Raw genomic sequence first — 6,289 nt, 5'->3', positions numbered from 1 at the left:
CCCGAGAGAAATGGCTCTTCAAGAGGGCTTTTCGGTCTTTCGTCCACCGTTCTTTAACGGGTTGGACTACACTTATTGGAAAACTCGAATGAGAGTTTTCTTAATTTCTCTAAATCTGGATTTATGGAATATCGTTGAAAACGGTTTTCAACTTCCCTCTAAACCGATGAACGAATGGTCGGATTTAGAGAAGAAGTATTTTTCTTTAAACGCAAAGGCTATGAATGCCTTATTTTGCGCTTTGGACAAAAATGAGTTCAATCGGGTTTCTTTGTGCGAAACGGCTTTCGATATTTGGCGCACTCTTGAAATCACACACGAGGGAACTAGTAGAGTTAAAGACTCGAAAGTTAATATTTTACTGCATGATTTCGAGCTTTTTCATATGAAACCAAGCGAAATCGTTGTTGACATGTACACCCGTTTTACGGATGTCGTCAATGGTTTAAAATCACTTGGTAAAAGCTTTTCGGATTTTGAACTCATTAACAAAGTTTTGCGCTCACTTTCTAAACCTTGGGATTCAAAAGTAACTGCTATTCAAGAATCGAAAAACTTGAACCAATTTCCACTTGAAGAACTAATTGGTTCATTGATCACATATGAAATGACGTGCAATGCACGTGAAGAACTTGAGAACCACCTTCCAAAGAACAGGAAGGATTTGGGACATAGAACATTTGAAGACCACTCGAGCATAAGCTCAAGTGATGGTAAACTTAAACTACAAATGAAACGAAAATTAAAAAGCAAAAAGAATGGAACTACTTGCTTTAAACGCAAGAAGAAGAACAAAAATTGGGATGAATCGAGCTCATCTGAAGACGAGAAAGTCAACAAAAGCGAGGCGGCAAACTACGCCTTACCAGCCTACAACATTGAGGTAATTAAAATGCCTTTGGTTTACTTTGAAATTACATGATACTTTTAATAAAGCATTTTTCTTTTTTTATTTAATTTTCTTGAAAATTACATGTTTAATAATTTTATAATGAAAATACAAACAATTATGAATTATGCTTATCATTCTAGTAATTTTGAAAATAATCACGAAAATTGCATGTTTATAATAAACAAAATGATTTTGATTAAAAATACCTTATGAAATCATGTTGAAAAGTAATAATGTGTGTCATGTTGATTTCCATTGTTATTTCTCGATTTTGAGTATATGAAATCATGTTCAATTTGAAGTTATGATTAATGAGTATATATTTGAAATTATGATGATTCTTGATATTTATGGATTATCGATTTTCATGATAATAACCGTGGCTTTAAAAAAATTGATGCATGTTTTCATAAATGAAAAGGCATGCTAACATGAAATTGACCACTTAAAATGAAACACTTAAAAATAGGGAAAATATATTATCAATGAAATCATGAATCTATTTATGTTATAAATTTTGTGAGCCATAAAAATGATTTTGATGATTTAAATTTGAAATGAGTTTTATCAAAATCATGATCTTGATTTATCAAATTGAATGAATTAAAAATGAATGATGATTTTTCTCTTGAATGATTGTGACTTGTATTCCTTATATAATTTTTATGCAATTCTTTGTACTCATGAAATATTCATCTCATCACCCAATTATTTCTTTTCAATATTCCTCAAGTGATGATATGAATGCATGAAATATTCATGAATTTATTTTGATGTATGCAAATGAGAAGTTTCGATCATGCATGGTAGGATGCAATGGGACAAATTAATACCATGATGATTTGAAATATTTATGATTTGGAATGATGCATATGCTTTTTATTATGATGTGTATCATGAATGCTTTAAATGATAAATGTTTGGAATCATAATTAAAATGAAGTGATAAATACTTAAAAAATATTGATTTAATGTTCGGTATCATGAATACTTCATTATCATACATTAAAATAGTGATAAATATTTTGAAAATAAATGATTGTATCATGTTAGATGATTTTATATATTGTGCATGATAAGCTATAAGTGGTGAATGAAACAATGATTGAAATAATATGAATGATGATTTGGAATCATGCATATAATAATGAGTTTATATGTTTTGAAAATATGCATGTTTTAATTTGAAAATATAATGATGCACAAATAAAATTGATACTAACCTTTGTCATGATTTAAAAATTGATGTAAAGGGTTTTTCCCTTCTTTTTGACAATGACAAAAGGGGAGATAGCTAGCTTGCACATTTCAAGAAGCAAGAATTGCTTTCTTGAACATCTCAAAATTGCTAGCTTGCGGGTCTTAAAATGTAAAATTTTTTTTTGCTAGCTTGTATATGGTAAACTTGCTATCATACTACCATGATGATGAGCATGTCTTATCTTTATGATTGTATTTGAAAAACTATGGCAAAAACACGTCCTAATGATTGAACGTGTTAAAATTATTTTTCGAACCTTCTTGATTGAATGATCGAATCACTTGATTGGCATAATGATTTTACACAATTACTTGTTGAAAATTATGTGCTTGAATACAAAACTTCCATGATAACAAGCATGCTTTACCTTCATGATTGTAATTGAATATCTATAGCAAAACCTTGTCCGAATGGAAGAAAGAGTCAAATTTCATTTTCGGATTCTCTTGAATCTAACATATCAAGTTCACTCTCTTCCAAACTTAACAAGCATATGTCATATCAAGTTCAGTTCATATCTTTGATTTTTGACATATGTAATTAACTAGCAAATACATCTCTCATACACACATCATGTGAAAAATATTTTTTGAGAAATGGATTTGATGAATATGGATGAAAGTGTTTTTACTTGCAAGGATTTATTTCACATACATATCTTGGTCCTTGTAAAAATGAAGCATGATTTAATCTCTCATCGATTCTAACTTCACTCGAAGTAAACTCACAAATAGCATGTATCACAAATAGTCTTCCTCCTTCATGCAAAAAGATAATAACAAAAAGGAAGAAGTTTTCAAAGCTATCTCCATGTCATGTTTTCCTTGAGATGTTTGTATAATTGATATCCTATCACTCACTGTTGGAAAATGACATGAACCTAGTTATGACATGAATAATTACAAGCACTTATGCTTAAAATTTGCTTATATCATTCTCCGTTTTGTTGATAACAAAGGGTGAGAAATATATGAATTGATGCTATGATTGCCAAACTTGCATTATGCCATGTTTGCATCATGCGTTAAGATATCAAGAGCTTGTATCGTAATTTTACGCATTGATATCTTACCATGTGATGAAATGCTACAATTGATAAACACTTGAAATGTTTGCGTTATGATATCAAAAGCTTACATCGTAATTTTTCATGTTGATATTAGCAAACTTGCATGATGATAAAACTTGATACTATCTTTTTCATGCAATGAGTTGAATCTATATCACAAACACTTGATTGTGATACTTCTCTTTTTTGTTGATGACAAAGGGGGAGAAGTATGTTGATGAAAGTATGTTGATGACATGACATATGATGCATAAGTTTATGCATATGTTCATGTTGATGTATTGCAAGTATTCATGATGAATATTGCAATGACTTGAATTCAGTTTGAATTCAAGGTTCTATCAATATGGCATATTGATAGGGGGAGTTTGTTTAAACTCCGGGAGTTAAGTTTAACTCCGTCATCAAGTGGTTGTCATCATAAAAAAGGGGGAGATTGTTGAATCTCGTATTTTGATGATGAAACTACTTGATATATGTTTATGATTTAATCTGCGTTTTGAGTGACGCAGGATGCTTCGATCAGGATGAGACAATTAAAGCAGGAAAATCATGTTGTGCCGAAGGAACATGTCAGAAGATTGGACGTCGGGCCGGTGGATCGGTCGGCGTATCGACAGAAGGCTTCGGGCCGTGGACTCGGGCATTCGGCCAAGAAGAGCAGGTATTGTGCCAAGGATATCGGAGTTGCGGAGTCAACTGGCCGATTGGGCAATAGGCTGCAGGAGAGGACGATGCGCCGAAGAATCGGACGAAGCGTCGAGAGACCAATGACATGTCGGACAACTTGGTTAATTGCTTAGGATTAATTGTCTCGATCGAAGTTTTGTTGTGCAGGATTAACTATGATAACGATGAAGACATAAAGCGAAACAAAGTGTCGGAGTCAAGCGCGAAGGATTTGTTGCGAGTTCGAGAGTTCGACGGAAGTCCGAAGATTCGTTGGGAGTTCGCGGAGCTCGCCGAGAAAGATCGGAGCTTGCCGAAGAAGCTCGTTGGAACTCGCTAAGAACAAATCGTGAAGTCTAGGAGCTTGCCGGGAGTCCGCAGAATGGTTTCCGAGAGTTCATCGGAAGACCGCCAGAAGTTTGCCGGAAGCTCACTAGAAGAAGTCTTGACTTGCGGACTTTGTAATAGCTTAGAAAATGTCTTTAAATTCATAGTTAGCACGTTAATTAGGGTTAGGATTAGGTGTTAATCCTATAACCCAAGTAGGGGCCAATTAGGCCCAAGTTCGGACTGGTTTGGACCAAGTTTGGAGCCAAACCAAGTGAGCTGGAATAGTGAAGAGGTGCCACCGCCAGGGTTGGAGGTAGCACCGCCCAGGCTATGTCTTCCTGCGAGGTTGGGAGGTGCAACCGCCCCAGCCAGGAGGTGCAACCGCCCCAGCCAAGAGGTGCAACCTCCTCTGCCAAGAGGTAGCACCGCCAGAGCTCAAGTTTCGAGCTCTGCCAGGCGATGCAACCACCGAGCTCAGTCTTCGAGCTCTGGCAGAGAGGTGCATCTGCCTGAGCTCAGTCTCGAGCTCTGCCAGGTGATGCATTCACCGAGCTCAGTCTTCGAGCTCTGGCAGAGAGGTGCATCAGCCTGAGCTCAGCTTGGAGCTCTGCCAGGTGATGCAACCACCGAGCTCAGTTTCGAGCTCTGCCAGGTGATGCAATCACCAAGCTCAGTTTTCGAGCTCTGCCAGGTGATGCAACCATCGAGCTCAGTCTTCGAGCTCTGGCAGAGAGAAGCAATCGCCTGAGCTCAGTCTTCGAGCTCTGCCAGGCGGTGCCACCTCTCCAGTCAAGAGGTGCAACCGCCTGATCCCAGAATTCTGGGATTTGATCGATTTGATCGTTTTGAGCTCGAATTTTGAATTGGGTTGGGGCCTATAAATACCCCACCCATTCAGCACTGAAAAGATACAGACCTACATCGAAATCTTGATCTTTTCTGTGATTCTAAGAAGCTCAAAAGTGTTGTAAAGCCTTTAAGTCTCCTCCTTCTGTTCTTCAAGTTTTCAGTTGTAAAGTGAGGAGAGAAAGGTCTGTAAAGGTTGTCTCCTGAGCCTGTCAAAAGGAGAGAAACTGTAAAAGGGCAGTTAGCCTTCGCCCATTGAAGGAAGGCACCTAGTTGACGTCGGCAACCTCGTCGGTGGAGGAAGCCAAAAGTGGAGTAGGTCAAGGCTGACCGAACCACTCTAAATCTCTGGTTTGCGTTTATTTTCGAGCACTTTATCATTACTGCAAACCTCCCTCATTACTACTGCTCTCTGCGCTTTCACGAACAAGTTCTAAGTGCTGTTCTTCCGAATCTGCATTCAGACGTAAATTCGTATTTTCATACGTTACTGTTTACGTTTACGTTTGATTCTGCAGAACTGTCTTCCGTGCTTTTACGAACGAGCTTCTTTGCAGTTTATACTTACATTTTGATCCTATTGATAACTGCAAACTTTCCTCTACGATTTTACGAACGAGTTTCAGCATTTAGACGTAAAACTGCATTCAGACGTAAATCGGCTTTCCTCGCTCAATCATCAGATCTCAGTTCACGTTTACGTCTTGATTCCAACTGCATACTGCCTTCTGCGAGTATACAAACAAGTTTCAAAGTTTAGACGTAAATCTGCGTCTAGACGTAAAACTGCGTTTAGACGTAAATCTGCGTTTAGACGTAAATCTGAGTTTAAGACGTAAATCTGAGTTTAGACGTAAATCTGCGTTTAGACGTAAATCTGCGTTTAGACGTAAATCTGCGTTTAGACGTAAATCTGCGTTTAGACGTAAAACAGCGTTTAGACGTAAATCTGAGTTTAGACGTAAACTGCGCTTAGACGCAAAACTGCGCTTAGACGCAAACTGCACTTAGATACAAACTGAGAATTTGCTTTTGCATCATAACAGTTTTTGAACGAACGCAGCTTTTGGTTTTTAATCGCTGTAAGATTTCCGCTGCACTAATTCACCCCCCCCCCCCTCTTAGTGCTCTCGATCCTAACAATCTACGTTGCCTTCTTTGAACTTTCTGAAAAATGATTTTGATGATAATTTTGGATTTATTTTCATATGACTCATTTTAC

Source organism: Musa acuminata, chromosome BXJ3-5 (genome assembly GCF_036884655.1).
Source record: "Musa acuminata AAA Group cultivar baxijiao chromosome BXJ3-5, Cavendish_Baxijiao_AAA, whole genome shotgun sequence".
Lineage (NCBI taxonomy): Eukaryota > Viridiplantae > Streptophyta > Magnoliopsida > Zingiberales > Musaceae > Musa > Musa acuminata.
The sequence above is the reverse complement of the archived record's forward strand: the minus strand, read 5'-3'. Positions refer to the sequence as shown.